The sequence below is a fragment of the Eubalaena glacialis genome, chromosome 1 (assembly GCF_028564815.1).
Source record: "Eubalaena glacialis isolate mEubGla1 chromosome 1, mEubGla1.1.hap2.+ XY, whole genome shotgun sequence".
Taxonomy (NCBI): Eukaryota; Metazoa; Chordata; class Mammalia; order Artiodactyla; family Balaenidae; genus Eubalaena; species Eubalaena glacialis.
In genome coordinates this window covers 86,169,548-86,184,138 of record NC_083716.1, presented here as the reverse complement: position 1 = coordinate 86,184,138, position 14,591 = coordinate 86,169,548, and the positions used below count along the sequence as shown (strand labels likewise).

The 14,591-nt window shown below is 46.7% G+C and overlaps 1 protein-coding gene across 1 annotated transcript in view; it reads right to left on the bottom strand.

The window, feature by feature from the left end:
• Positions 1 to 14,382, bottom strand: part of GNG4 (G protein subunit gamma 4) — a 60,273-nt gene extending 45,891 nt beyond the window's left edge. The window contains exon 1 of the mRNA XM_061198463.1: positions 14,332 to 14,382. The gene's annotated coding sequence lies outside the window, so the exon portion shown is untranslated. The remainder of the gene's footprint in view (positions 1 to 14,331) is intronic.
• Positions 14,383 to 14,591: the final 209 nt, after the last annotated feature.

Here is a 14,591-nt window from a genome sequence, read left to right as displayed (position 1 = left end):
AGATGCTCAAGATTGCTAATTACTAGAGAAATGCAAATCAAAACTACAATGAAGTACCACCTCACATCGGTCAAAATGGCCATCATTAAAGTCTACAAATAACAAATGCTGGAGAGGGTGTGGAGAAAAGGGAACCCTCCTACACTGCTGGTGGGAACGTAAACTGGTGCAGCCACTGTGGAAAACAGTATGGAGGTTCCTCAAAAAACTAAAAATAGAGTTGCCAAATGATCCTGCAATCCCACTCCTGGGCATATACCCAGACAAAACTATAATTCAAAAAGATACATGCATCCCTATGTTCACTGCAGCACTATTTACAATAGCCAAGACATGGAAACAATCTAAGTGTCCATTGACAGATGAATGGATAAAGAAGATGTGATACATATATACAATGGAATACTACTCAGCCACAAAAAAAGAATGAAATAATGCCATTTGCAGCAACATGGATGCAACTAGAGATTATCATACTAAGCGAAGTTAAGTCAGAAAGAGAAAGACAAATATTGATACCACATGATATCACTTATATGTGGAATCTAAAATATGACACAGATGAACCTATCTACAAAACAGAGTCAGACTCACAGAGAGAGCAGACTTGTTGCCAAGGGGGGGGGGGGGGGGAAGGGATGGATTGGGAGTTTGCGATTAGCAGATGCAAGCTATTATATTATATATACGATGGATAAACAACAAGGTCCTCCTATATAGCACAGGGAACTATATTCAATATCCTGTGATAAACCATAACAGAAAAGAATATGAAAAAGAATGTGTCTGTGTATATATATACATAAAAAACGGAATCACTTTGCTGTAGAGCAGCAATTAACACAACACTGTAAATCAACTATACTTGAACAACTTAAAAAAAGATTCTTCCATGTCTTTTCATGGCTCGATAGTTCATTTCTCTTTAGTGCTGAATAATATACCATTGTACGGATGTACCCCAGTTTATCCATTTACCCACTGAAGGACATCTTGGTTGCTTCCAAGTTTTGGGAGTTATGAATAAAGCTGTTATAAACATTAGTGTGCAGGTTTTTGTGTGGTTATATGTTTTTAACTTCTTTGGGTAAATACCAAGGAGCACTATTGCTAGATTGTATGGTACGAGTAAGTTTGGTTTGGTCTGAAACTGCTGAACTGTCTTCCCAAGTGTCTCTTCATGTTGCATTCCCACCAGCAGTGATGAGAGTTCCTGCTGTTCCACATCCTCAGCAGCATTTGGTGTTTTCAGTGTTTTGGATTTTGGCCATTCCAAGAGGCGTGTGTATCTCGTTGTTTTAATTTGCATTTCCCTGATGACATATGTTGGGGAGCATCTTCTCACGTGCTTATTTGTCATCCGTGTATCTTTTTTTGGTGAGATGCCTGTTCAGAACTCTTACCCATTTTTAATAGGGTTGTTTTCTTATTGTTGAGTTTTAAAAGTTCTTCATGTATTTTGGATACCAGTCCTTTATCAGATATATTTTGCAAATGTTTTCTCCCAGTCTGTGGCTTGTCTTCTCATTCTTTTGACCTTCGCACCCTTTCCAATGCTTGTGTGCAGGGCCTGGACTATCAGGAGACTAGTAAGGCATCCCAGAGTGCAGAATTTAAGGAGGCACTCCATCTCAGGATCCTGCAAGAGTGACACTGCAGAGATCCAGGGTCTCCTTAAATTTTCACTGCAAGCCTTCTATGTGTTAATATCCTTAGGGAGGAAAGCTAGACCACCCATAGTAGAGTGAAGTCTGAAAGAAAACCCAAATCTCTTACCTTCAAACACGTGTAATTGGAAGGCATTTTGAGACATCCATCTACACCTGCCCTTGCACGGAGGGATGGGTGTGGTAGGTTAAAAAGCAGACATTGCTGCTGAAAGTCCTTCTGGCTTTTGTTTCCAAAAGCCTACGCCTCGGAGGTGAGAAATAAAGAACTCAGCACGCAGCGGGGAAAATGTCTTGGCCAGAAGCAGGAGGAAGAGTGGAGTTGCCCCCGGGACCAGGGTTGCTGGGTGGTAGGGGGGCTGCAAAGCCTTCTTAGGGGGAGCATGAAGGGTTGGTAAGACCCAAGCACAGAATGGCCACCTGATGCCCTGCGGCAGAGAGGGTCACGGGCAGCCCTGAGGAGTGTGGGACACAAGACCACCAAAAGCCACCGGTCTCAAGGGCTCATCCCAGCTACCGTGTCTCATTGGTCACCCGGTGGACAGATGCCTTGAGGACCGGAGAGGCACCTCTCCCAACACCCTGGCTCTACGTAAATTCTGGGGGAGCCCTGAGGCAACCCCAGGGTCCAGGCTGGGACAAAAAGTTCCTTGCTGGCTATGGGACAGACACTTCAGAGGAAGCTGAGTTATAGGCAAATTAGAAGAACCACCTTTTCCCCCTACAGCTGAGTTTGTGGATTGAGAGTCACCCCAGCCCCCTTCATCCTGACTCCTGGCACTAGACGGGGGCCCCGGTTAATGACGGCTCCCCCACTGCAAGCCCAGCCTCCCCTTCTGCTGTTTCCCTTCACTTTTGTGTTCTGTATCCTCAGCCTCCCTTGATTCTGGGGCTTCCACACGAGCCCCACCTGGTTAAGGGCGTCTGGCCTCAGCACCTCAGCCAGCTCTCTGTAGTTCATGAGCCATTTATTACCAGGCTGCCTCTCTGAAGGCTTACTTCCTTGGAATCTTTGTGCCAGACCCTCCAGCGGCCAGAGGTCCCTCGAGGTAATGACTCCATGGAACCCACAGAACCGAGCAGGACGAGAGGCTGCCATGCAATCCCTTTTTGAACACAATCGGCACTTACTTTACGGAGAGGTGATGAGTGAGGCAGATGTTGATGTGAGGCAAGAAAAAGCAGAGGCCCAGATAAAGCCATTACGTTTCTATACATATATATATATTTTTTAATTTTACTTATTTTTTTATTTTTGGCTGCACTGGGTCTTCGTTGCTGCACGCGGGCTTTCTCTAATTGCAGCGAGTGGGGGCTACTCTTCGTCACGGTGCCCGGGCTTCTCATTGCGGTGGCTTCTCTTGTTGCGGAGCATAGACTCTAGGCACGTGGCCTCAGTAGTTGTGGCATGCGGGCTCAGTAGTTGTGGCTCGCGGGCTCTAGAGCACAGGCTCAGTACTTGTGGCGCACGGGCTTAGTTGCTCTGCAGCCTGTGGGATCTTCCCCGACCAGGGATCGAACCCGTGTCCCCTGCATTGGCAGGCGGATTCTCAACCACTGCACCACCAGGGAAGCCCACATTTATTTTTTTAACCACATTTAACGTCACGGCTGGGTTGAGTCTTCCGAACTGTCAAATACAAGAGACTTCAAAAAAACTGGTACCAAACTGTCCCCATATAATATTCAAAATTAAATAATTCCAATCCAACCTTAAGAGTTGGCTGGCTGAGTTTAGTCTCAGGTGCCTAGAAATTTTCCAGTCATGCTTTTGCCTCCGGTGTTTTATTTATTCACCATCCCAACTCCTCCTCTTACAAGGTGCTTCTACCCATCTTTAAGGTACCATTCAGATGCTACCACCCTCTCAAAAAAAGCTCCTTGAGCTGGCTTATCATCTCGGCCCCTGGGGCCAAGCTCTCCCCTCTGTTACTGTGACACTTCTAGCCTTCCACATTAGTCCGTGTAATCTTGCATTCAAATAATTTCTTCCTTTCTAGACTGCCGGCTTTTTTGAGGGCAGGGAGTGTGTTAGGTTCATTTTTATACCCTCAGGACATCGAGCAAAGGGATTACCACTGAGTAGCTATTTACTTAATCGAACCGAATGCAAAACCAAAAACCAACCAAACTAAAATACCAAGCGTCAGCTCTTTTCTCTGAGTCAATACCATGGGAGCCGAAATGATGGTGGCCTAGGTTGAAATAACATCAGGTGCAAAGGTTCCAGGTCTCGATAATTCTTTTGAAGGGTAGATTTGTTTCCAAATGGAATGAACCTTTTTTTTTTTTTTTTCCTAATTATGTGCTCATTACAAAAATATCCAAACTCCACAGGAAAATATAAAGTTAAAATCACCTGTAAGTTAATTAAGTTATTTCAGTAAGATAATTAAGATTTTTGTTTACATTCTTTGACTTAATTCCATGAAAAACATGCATATATTTGCTCCAGTATTATGACTCCTTTAAAAAACAATATTTAGGGAATTCCCTGGCAGTCCAGTGGTTGGGACTCTGCGCTTCCACTGCTGAGGGCGCGGGTTCAACCCCTGCTCGGGGAACTAAGATCCCACAAGCCGCAGGGCATGGCCAAAAAAAAAAAAAAATCAATATTTGGTGGAGGAATTTCAGACTGGTAGAAGGCTAGAGTGCAATGAGATAATGGGAATATTTGTTTAGCTTCTTTAAGATCATGGCGACCACATCTGCAAAAATCCATGGAATCGTAAGGACAGAATGAATCCCAAAGCTCTGTGTTGGAGCAGGTTTCAGTGCCCCTGCAACAGCTTGGCCAAATGACCAGCCTGGCCCCAGCACGCTCCTAACAAGGCCTGTGGACAAAAGGACGCTGAGATGCTCTTCACAGGGGTGGTGACCGCCAGCAGTGGTGGCTTGTTCACAGGTCGTGGAGAACTTGCCAATGGTTCCCCAGCCCCGGCCTCCGAGCCAGCTCATTCCTGTTGATTCTGTGAACTTGCCCATAACTTTACAATAAATCTTCCTTTAGCTTAAGACTCCAGAACTGCTTTCTGTTGTCTGGAACAGACCCGGAGTTTTCTTAAACTAGGACTGGGTGCTCGACGGCTGTATTAGGGACCCATCTCCACTCGTCCACCTATCTGTATAGACATCAGTCTGGCCGCTGGTTCCTGGGTTCTGTCCCCAGGTTGCCAGGGCATGGTTGTGATCTGCTCTCCTCGTGGCTGTGTGACCAGGAGACGGTCCCTGGGCAGCTAAGGCCCACTGTGCATGGAAACAGCCAAAAACTAAATACGTACTATGCTTTACATAAATATCTGCTATGATCTAATAATCTGTTCATTATTTTTTCCCCTATGCTCCTGAGCAAAGCGTTGGGTAGATTTCCCACCTGCTTTTTATTATGGAATATTCCAGACATATAATACAATTTAGAGAATCATACAATGGACACCCTGGACTATTTCCCACCCAGCCTATGAAATAAATCAAAAATATACGGTCAAAATTCCCTGGGTACTTCTCCCTAATTGTGTGCCCACTCTTCTGAATTTGGTTTTTTATTCCTACACATGTCTTTATAGTTTAAAAAAATATATGTATGTGTTTCTAAACAATACAATTATTTTCCTATTTAAAAATATTTATGTATCCTCTTGAACTATTTTTCTGAGATTTATCCCGTTTACTGCCATATATATATACACATATACATATATATACACATATATATGTATATATACATATATATGTATATTTACCCTCTCTTTACCCTTCTTCCTGTAGATGTAGAGCTGGTGATTTACAATATTTTGTTATTTTTGTACCATATTGTGCGAATATTGTAATATTTGTACCGTAATGTCGTAAATATATCTCTTGAGAGAGACTTTCTCTAGGGTACATACCAGGAAGAAACTTGGTATAGATTATATATATTCTTCATGTTCACTCTTCTCTTTCTATTTTTTTTTATTAAAAAAAAATTTTTTTGGCCGCATGGCACGGCACGTGGGATCTTAGTTCCCTGACGAGGGATTGAACCCATGCCCCCTGCAGTGGAAGAATGGAGTCTTAACCACTGGACCGCCAGCGAATTCCCTCTTCCCTTTCTTTTTAAATAGGACGACAATAACATACTATCAAATATATTATCAATCTAATATACTATCAAAAATAGTAAGATATTGGAAGCCTCCATGTGTTGTAACTTCACATACACCAAACACAAGCTCATGAAAGAGGCTGTTACTCTTCACTCAAGACATTTAAGAATTCTCCTGTGACGCTGTTTCAGAAAGATCCTCGAATCATCAGCATCTTCAAGCTGTCAGATACACACCTGCAAAGTATCGTAAGTCCTTAGCTTTGCTGTTGAGGACGGCAGCCTATGGTCAGTCAAGACCAGCAGAGACCCCTGCAGTGCAATCACACAGCGGCAGCCCCGTCAAGGCAGAGCAGCCAAAGCCGGGTGTTTTGTTCATCCTTGTAATTCGAGCAAGAGCCAGGGGTTTGTAAATTGCTGGTCAACATAGCCCGGGACGGCAGTTCAAAGCCTCTGGCAGCTCTGCGTGCCATAGACAAGGGCTGTGTGATGGCCACACTGCGGGGTGTGGGCGTAGCTCAGAAGCACTTAGGAAGCGCGGCCCAGCACCCTAGGGGAGAGGAACTCTGAAACAGTGTCGCAGCCACTTATCCACTGCTCTGTCCACTGGAAGCCTCTAGGAACCCACACCCCTGGGGGGACAGATGCTCACGCACCCAGGAGGCGCTGCTGGGCTCTCAAGTGGCTTCTGACTTACGACTGTTGACACATCCGGCGTAATTTACTTTTTTCTAATTCTTCTAAGAGTGGGGATGTGTGGATGAATTCTCAGCTAACCCCAAGAAGGCACTTTACTGACAAGAAAACTTCCTTCTTGTGAACACATCATGTAAGAATTTAAAATAAACCCTGAGAGGGCGCAGAAGACCTCATGAAGAGGGTCGGCAGGCTGTGTTGATGAAGAGCGTCTCGTGCAGGGGCGGGGCCGCGTTCACACGCTTTGCATCTTTGTGTGAACACCTGGGCTGCATAACAAGCTGCCAGAACCAAATTAGAGAATTCCCCCTTCAAGGGAAGTAGTTAGAATGTTCCCGATGCTTATTCTGGAGAAGAAGCTTAAACAATCAGAAAAAGAGTGTTTTTTCAGACAGGAAGGGTAGCCTATCCTATTCTCATCCTGCTATTTGTGACTTGTATGACTTCAAGCAAGTTTCTGTCTCTCTGCATTTGTCTTCCCCTTTGTAAGATGATACTCTTACCCCCAAAAGATGAGAATCAAGTAAAATGCCTTAGGTGGGAACAAAACCCATAGGACAACTCAGCACATTCGTAGAATATTAGACCTTGTCTAGTTAGATTTTTTAGAGATTAGGTTAACAACTTAATGGCTTGATCTTGGAAAAAAAGAAAGAAAGAAGAACACAGTAATGTAGTTTTCCTTCTAGAGGAGAAGAACCTGTAAGACCAAATGACGACTCAAAGGCAGTTGTCTTTAAAAGAAGAAGAAGAACTGACATTGAAGGCTGCTATCCACTAACATGGCTGATCCTTTGTTACGTGAATTAACGGGATTTCTCCAAGGTGGTTATTCATACTTTGCAGACAGAAAGATTTGTGTGGCTCAAGTGAACTATGCATGGAGGAACATATGTTAGCAGCAGTGGAGGAAAAAAACAAACAAAAAAAAACAAAACAGGACTCATTAAATAAGCCTAAAAATAATCTGGGTATTTTCCAAGAAAAAAGATGCAGAGTCTGACACCAGTTTTTCGTTAACGTGTCAACAGCCCACTGATGATCCCAGGAAAGCAGTTGTTCATGGTGAATTGTCCCTAAGTAGGAGAGGTGGCCGTGGTGATAGGCGGCTGGGGCTGGAAGCAAGCAGGGATATATTCCACCTCTTCCTGGCAGCCAAAGAAGCCACAGCCCACAGGAGATGCTGGGCTGATCTGACCTGTGCCAGCACCCCTACGGAGAAAAAGCTCCTCCTGTACCATACGGCTGGACCATGCTGGGAAAGCTCTGAGCCATCTCTGAGCAAGACAGTTTGCCAGGGAGGCTAGCTCTGGCTGTTTCTCCTTTTAACCAGCAGTCAACTAGCTGTTGTGAAGAGGCACCTGAGATGGGAAAAGTCGAATGAGAAAAGGATATAAAAAGCAAGAAAAAGGTACACGTGGTCCGGCTCACACCCAAAGTCTCTGTAAGTAAATAGAGAAGGATGCAAAGACCAGTATCCAAGTCTGAGAAGCAGATAAAATGAAGCTCTGGTCCAAGAAGAGGATCACCTGGGGGTGGAAGGAGACTCCAAACCTGAGAGGGCTGCCGGGGACAGAGCTGTCCTATGATGACACAGTTAGTCTCACTGGCCACTAACTAGTCTCCACTTTGCCAAGGACGGTGAGGGACCAACAGCTAGTCTCAGAATGGCCCTCTACACCTACACAGGGAAGACCCATCCCCTGGAAAGTCTCCACTCAATGCCCTGTGGAAGGAGTACGGCTGCTTACAAAGGCTTCCTGCTCTGAAGCCAGAGAGCAATGTGGAAGAAGTCGACAGCAACTACATTTCTGGTATATTTAGAGAATTTACCATAACATGACATTGTTCATGAACCACAGAGTATTAGAAATGGAAGGGATTTCGCAGACCATGGTTCCAATGGTTTCAAGCATAAGGTCCCTTCTAAAATAATAATAATAATAAAAATGCAGCTTCCCTTATGGCTGTACTTTTGATATCTACTGACTCAGAAGATATAAAATGATCTAAAGAGATCAGCAGTACACTTAAATTCATTTTTGTCTTAATTGATCCCAGAGGCGTCTATGTACACTTGCAAATGAGCTTTATACAAAAGCACAGCACCCAGGGTTCCTGGTGCAGACCTGGATTCAGAGACCTCTTGCAGTAATTCTGGGTACCACCTTGAGGAAGCTGAAGGCTGGCAGAGGGCAAGTAACTTAATCTCCTTAACTTCCTTTAACCAGCCAGTTAGTGGTTGAGCATCCGGCATCACCACACAGCCCAGGTAGCAAGCCAAGGACCTTTTCTCTCACCTCCATCTGGGGGACACTGAGGGTCCTTCCTTTCCCTGAACAGGTGAGTCCAGACTTCGGTGTAGAGAGAGAATATCCTGCCACTTTGGTCTGTGCTTTTTCTCCGGGCTTCCCTGTACCTAGCCCTTCTCAGCCAGCCAGGGGCATCCATGTTGCCTCCAGGGGAACTAGGATTGTTAAAGCAGAAAGGGAAAGACAGAGGTATCCTGCTTTTCACTTCCAAAGTAAATTCTGAGAGCCCTCCTCAGGAAGAAATTTTGGGTGCCGAACTCTTGATTCGTATGAAGGGGTCTCTCATCTATGGGAGGCCCCCAAAGGCACCTAGAAAGAGAACAGAGAAAGGCCAGGACTGACTTGTCCCTGGGACCCCTGTGTTGGCAGAGGGGCGGTGAGCAGGACAGGACCACTGAGGGGCCTGGGGGGCCCATGTGTAAGGAGAGCAGTGAGCACTGAGAAGCAGACCTGAGGCCTTTGTCCTCGTCCCACTGGGAGCCCAGGCCTGCAGCAACCTGCATGTCACTATGGGTCCTTATCAGGACTCCCGCCTGTGCCCTGAGATACTAGTGAGTCTCAACTAAACTACCCCACGTGACACTCTCATGGCAAAGGCCCAGGGATCTGATGCATCCCCTCCAGCAGGGCGGGGCCCCAGAAACACCGAGAGGGGATGGTGTGGATACCCCAGCATCTTACTTCTACACTTGAAAGGGGCACATCTGACCTGGAATCTGGCATCCTATTTCCTTGTAAGGATGTTTTGGGTCAATTTTTTTCCTTTAAGAGGCAAAAGAATACAATAGAGAAAGTGTGGAGGCCCAGAGCTTCCATCCCAGCCACACTGAACTTTTTTTTTTTTTAGTTTGGCTGCGCCGCACAGCTTGTGGGATCTTAGTTCCCTGACCAGGTATTGAACCTGCACCCTCAGCAGTGAAAGTGCGGAGTGCTAACCACTGGACTGCCAGGGAATTCCCCACATTGAACTTCTTTGAGCCTTAGTTTCCTCATTGAAACATGGGGATAAACATCCCCCCAGCATTTCTGAAAAGATCAAGTGGACAGGGGACATGAATGCTTTTAGTAAATTCCGAAATGTTAGCTATTGCTCCTTGGAAAATCTAAGCCCAGCCTGTAAAATACCTGGAGTATAAGTGAAGCATATGTATCTGGAGTTGTGGTTTCAAGGAATGCTCACTGTGCTCAACACTAAAACAACAAAAACCTATAACCCTGCCTTAAAATTCCTCTCACCGCTTATTTCAGTCAAAGATACAGGGATAGGGGATGCTTTATAAGAGAGAGAAAATGAGTTAAGAATGAATGAACAAAGGAATTACGAGGTAGGAACAGATGTTTGAAGACAGGAGAATTTTAAATGCATAAGGATGCTGTGCTTAACCCGAGTCTCTCCTTAACCACTCAGCCAAGGAGGAGTGTAAAAAAACCATCAGATAGCGGAGAAAAGCTATCTCCTGCCAACCTCCAGGGGCCATGATGCTCTTTAACCTCTGCCAGGCAGGAGAGAAATGAAAGTGAACAAGTAACCGCAGGATCTGAGGCCAGACAGATGAATTTTGGATCCTGGATTTACTTCTTACTTGCTATGCAATTTGGGGCGGGTTACTTAACCTCTTGGTTTCTTCAGTGGCAAGATGGAAAAAGTAATGGCTGTATTTGTTTCCTATCGCTGCTGCAATGAATTACCACAAACTCATGGCTTAAAGCAACACAAATTTATGATTTTACAGGGCTGGAGTCTGGAACTCCACAGCATCAGGAGGGCTGCTGGGGGAGGCTCTGGGGGAGAATGTTTCTATAAGCAGCTCTTTTGTCCCTTTCCTGTTTGCCCATTTCTGTTCCCCTCAAACCTTATAGAAATGAGATCACTCGGTAACATTTAACCTGCCTCCTGAGTTCTGCTCTACTGAACATACACAATGCCTTACCTAACCTGTTGATTCCTTTCCTGGATTAAAAGGCGTGAGAATGAAGAATTAAGTAGTTAAAGAATGACTGACTCTGTACCCCCAGCTTCCCCCTTAGCAAATGTGCAGGTGAACCAGGCAGGCAAGACAGCATCCAAAGGAAGATCAGAAGTCAGCAGTCTGCTAGCAATGGAAAAATGACGAGGGGACTTCCCTGGTGGCTCAGTGGATAAGAATCCGCCTGCCAATGCAGGGGACACGGGTTCGAGCCCTGGTCTGGGAAGATCCCACATGCTGCAGAGCAACTAAGCCCATGCGCCACAACTACTGAGCCTGTGCTCTAGAGCCCGTGAGCCACAACTACTGAGCCCACGTGCTGCAACTACTGAAGACCGCGTGCCTAGAGTCCATGCTCCGCAACGAGAAGCCACCGCAATGAGAAGCCTGCACACCACAACGAAGAGTAGCCCCTGCTCGCCGCAACTAGAGAAAGCCTGCGCGCAGCAACGAAGACCCAACACAGCCAAATATAAATGAAATTAAACCTTAAAAAAAAAAAAAAGACGAAGAATCTGACCTCCTACCTTAATGATTAACTGAGATTGTTTCCCCTTTTCAAGAATTGTCATGCTGAGCAGAAGCTTCGGAGTTGGTCTCGGACACGAGTCCTTCTCCCCAGATCGCTGGCTTTTCTGATTAAAACAACTTTCCTTTTCACCAACACTTGCCTCTCGATTATTGGTTTTTGAGTGGTGAGCAGCTGAGCTGAGTTTGGTAACATTCCCTGGCCTTTTCCAGCTTCCAGAGGCCACCTCCATTCCCTGCTTGTGGCCTTCCTCTACCTTCAAAGCCAGCACCATGACACCTTCACTCTCTCAGACACTCCTACCCTCCTCTTATAAAGATCCTTGTGATTACATTGGGCCCACCAAATAATCCACGCTAATTCCCCCACCTCAAGATTCTTACTCATATCTGCAAAATCGCTTCTACCCTTAAGCTAACAGATTCATAGGTTCTAGGTATTTGAGTGTGGCCAACTTTGGGGGGGGGATTATTTTTCCTAACACTACAGTTATCAAGGAATAAATACGTAGTATAATAGAAGGCACTTAGAGTCTGCCATGTATAAGAGTAAGCACTCAATAAACGTTTGCTACTACTATTACTATTATTTACTCAAGCAGAAACCCTCAGCCTGGAAAGCCTCCACCACTCACTGGCTCTGCCCCAACCCTTTCGCCTGGCCAAATCCTGAGACCCTTCTGGAAGCCTTCCATGACCCAGGCTAGATTTGTGATCGGGGGGACCTGTTCTTAGTTCCCTGTGGTGTTATAATCATCCGCCTGTCTCACTAGATCGCAAATTCCTCAAGAGCTGGGATGCCTTCTCCTCACCTCTGCGTCCCGACCCCCGGTACATGGCACGCAGCAGCCTTCACACATCTCATCAACAACCAAGGGTCCCTCCTGACTCCACAGCAAACAAGGGTGCGACCTGCGGGGTGCTGCAGACCACGGGGTGCTGCTCCCTGCGGGAGGGGAGCTGTGGAGGGAATGTCTGTGTCCCAAGGTCATCGTGCTCTGCGCGGGGACAGTTATTCAGGGAGAGTAGCTGGTTTCCCCATCGAGGAGGCTCTCGCATGAAATGCAGGGACGACAGATGCATGCGTTCATCCTGGAAGGGAGACCTGGGCTCCAGCACGCGTGGCAGCCAGGTGGCGTTTGCCGGGAGTCACGTCTCAGGGCTGCAGGTGGGCGGGAGGGACCAGCATGGGAAACAGGCTCCACGACACTTGGGCAGGTTGGGGGTGATCAGACACGAGGAAGAAAGACCCACAGAAATCACCTGGTTCCGTGGTTTGTAAGACTCAAGACACAGTCCCAGGCTCTAGCCCAGACCTGCTGAATCAGAATGTCCAGGGGTGAGGCAAGAAAGTATTTCTGAAAACTACCCAAAGCAATGTTGTTACGCAGCCAGGTTTGGAAACCACGGATGGATCTACCCTGAATTTTACAGACAGACTGTGCTACAAATAAATGGTCCCCTAAACAGGTGTGTTAAAATGGAAGGAACAGCCAGTGAAGCTCGTCATTAAGCAAACTTACTGTGAACGAGGCAGGCCATGCATCCAGAACATACGAAACCCTTCTTACAGAGCTGTGTCTCCTAACCCATCCAGGCCCACAGAAGAGTGGACCTGAGGGTGGCCTCCCTACTCTAGCGAGCCCCCAGATCTTCAAGACGTGCAGGTCTCTGATCCAGCCTCTCAGGGCACCCTCTGGAGGGCTCTGGGAAGGGTCAAACTCCCCGGTACCAGGCTCTACCTGGAGCCTGGTACATCAGGAGCTGCTTGGCCCATTGGTCGTCCCTGGATGGGTGGGGTGTCCACAGAACAGGCTATTCTGGAGTGAGAGACATCTCTGTGCTGTGCGTTATTTTGCTGAGAGTCTCTGCCTCTGCCCCGAGTTATACTGCTGGGGATGAAGAATGTCACCTGCCATATCAGTAAACAAAGGATGCTGCGACCATCAAGCCATGAGCCACTGCAGTCACCCCCAGCTGTGCACCCTGAAGGGTTTCAGGATGGAGAAAAGCAGGATACTGACCCTAGAGAGTTACGGCGCATATCAAAGGAATGATTTCAATGAGCCCAGACTCTTGCATCTGCCCATACAAAGAAAACTGCTAAATTCATTAAGTTGAGATGCCTGGTTTTCTTTAATTCACAGTAATCTTTTGATGTTCCAACTCCTGTAGAGCCTTGGTCCTCCCTTACCTTTTCAGAGCAGTTCCTCAGCGTGATCTGAGAGGCTGTGTCCTGGGCTTAAGTCTTCAGTAAATCCATCGAATAAAACATAATTCTCAACTCTCACGTTGTGCATTTTTTTTCAGTCGACACTACCAAACGCTCCTTTTGGGAAATGCAGCTTCCTTGTGCGGTGGGAGTGTGGAAGGAGGGGAACGAAGCCCTGTTCTGTCAAGGAAGGCCGCTGAGCATCAATAACCCGTGGGTCTCCCACGTTTCCAGCTGCTTCCATTTTCACTGGCACCACACAGATCAGGTAAGTTCATTTACCTCCTCACCTTCATCTTGGATCCACATAGTAATCCTTCCATGAGCAGCCCATTTTAAATTCGTTAACACCCTTCCCTGGCATTCCCTATCTCCCTTCCTCGTTTTATTTTTCTCCCAAGCACTGATTATACTGTTAAATGCTTATTTATTTGCTTAAATTACTTTCGATTTTCTGACTTATTATTATGGTGTGATGTCTCTACTAAGACATATACGAGGGCAGGGAGTTTTTTCTTTCCCCGTCCACTGCCTGCCTTTTCCACTGCTGTATCCCTCCCACGTAGAAGGTGCAGTGAGGAAAAACAGCAGGATAGAGTGAGGACTGTTTAAAAAAAAAAGAAAGGAAGAAAGAAAGAGAGCAAACCCCACCACGGGGCGTGTTTCACAGCTAACACCTAACAACCTGAGGGAGCCCGAGCTAGCCTGGGGCCATGGGCCAATCTGTGGGTGGTTTAGGTGAGTTGCCATGGTTACTGTGAAGCTGGGCCAGGGCCCAGAGCTCCTGCCTCGGGCCACCAGACCTTGGGGGTGGGTAGAGGGGGACCAGGAGGTACGGGAAACACAGAAAACAGAGACTCACCCTTGGACAGAGACACGTTCTCACGGAAGGCTAAGAAACCGTAATCCCCGACGTCAGCGACTGGCGAGAGATGGCGTGAGCAGCGTCGGATCAAGTGCGGAACGTTAGGGGGACAAAGGAATCATAAACAAGAAGCAGAGCTGCAACTGCTTGAACGCAGAAAGAATGAGTCATCCAGGGAAGCGGGGTGGCGGCGGTTTGCTGTTGCTTCGCAGAGACTGGCGGGCTGAGCAGCCTCAGGGACTGCAGGCGGGGGGTCC